This window comes from Lipotes vexillifer, unplaced genomic scaffold (assembly GCF_000442215.2).
Source record: "Lipotes vexillifer unplaced genomic scaffold, Lipotes_vexillifer_v1.1 scaffold329, whole genome shotgun sequence".
Lineage (NCBI taxonomy): Eukaryota > Metazoa > Chordata > Mammalia > Artiodactyla > Lipotidae > Lipotes > Lipotes vexillifer.
Window position 1 is genome coordinate 4,096,342 of NW_006774067.1, and position 1,515 is coordinate 4,097,856.

The window sequence follows — 1,515 nt, forward strand, 5'->3', positions numbered from 1 at the left end:
ACTGACAATTAGTGGGCAAGAGCTGTTACAGGCTGAGGGAGGGGGCTACATGCAGAAACAGCACAGTCAGCTCTGACAATCATCTTGAAATTGGTCATTGGTGGTCTGACCAGCATCATCTTGATTGTTTTAAGTACAGTTAATCTTCGGTTCCAGGGTCAATTTGTTCCCATTTCCTTGAGGCCAATTCTTGGAATCGAGGCAGCTATGTCATGGCTGCAGCCTGGTCATCATGTAAACTTCTTCCACCTGCTGCAGGTTTCAGTATCTGCAAGGCAGCTCACAGGATATGGCTCAGAGTATTATCTACAGCCCTTGAGGAGGAACTAAAGGTCCTTGACTGTGCTTACTGACTAAACAATTATTATTTGGTCTCCTTTGACAGTTTTCCTTTGCTTCTACATTTTCTCACTTTTCTGATTAAACTTATTCTTTGGCCAAAGTTTTTCCACAGACAAAATGTAGGCTGAGGATATGGGGGGCAAGGACCAGAGGGTCCTGCTGTGTTTCACTTAGATAAGATTTTGGACTTGATACTGAATGAGTTGAGGCTTTTGAGACCTTGGGATGGGGTGAATGTTCTTTCATGTGGGATGGATATGAATCTTCAGGGGCCAGAGAGTGAACTGTGATAGGATGAATAATGGCCTCCCAAGATGTCCCCATCCTGTTATGTCTGTATACTATGAATATAATACCTTAAATGATAGATGGGTCTTTGCAGACTTGCTTAAGTTAGTATCTTGAGATGGGAGGATTACCCTGGATTATCTGGGTGGATCCAATGTAATCATAAGACAGAAAGGAGGATCAGAGTCCAAAAGAGGAAATGTACAGACAGATGCAGATGTCAAAGAGAAGAAAAGATGCTACACAGCTAGTTGACCATGAAGTTGGAAGAAGAGGACATAAGCCAAGGAATGTAGGCAGCCTCTAGGAGCTAGAAAAGGCAAGAAAACAGATTTTCTCCTACAGCCCCCAGAAAAAAATGCAGGCTTGCCAGTGCCTTCATTTTAGCATAGTGAAACTGATTTTGGAATTCTGATCTCTAGAACTCTCATAGGTTGCTTTAAGCGACTAAATTTATGTTAATTTATTACAGTAACAATAAGAAACTAAAATATGGTTCGTGAATAATCAGATCTATTTGTTCTGCAGCAATATAAGCACTGTTTCTTCTCTGAAGAATGAATTTAAAATAAGATAAGGGTACACTCCCATTAATACATGCTAATATATAGAAATAGGGTTTTTTAAATATATATTTACTATGTATTCTAGGAACTTGATAAAGTCACTTTTTAGAATCTAGTAGCTTCTTCATAGATTCCTTAATGATGTCCTGTGAATCAAGACAGTTTCACTTTATCCTTCACAACATATGTGATTTGATCTTATTTTACTTTATTATCATTATCATTTTTTGCATTATATAGCTGCCTAAGACCTGCAGTAAAAAACTGAAAAGAAGTAGTGAGTGCAAGCAACCATGTTTTGTTTCCAATTTTAGGGAAA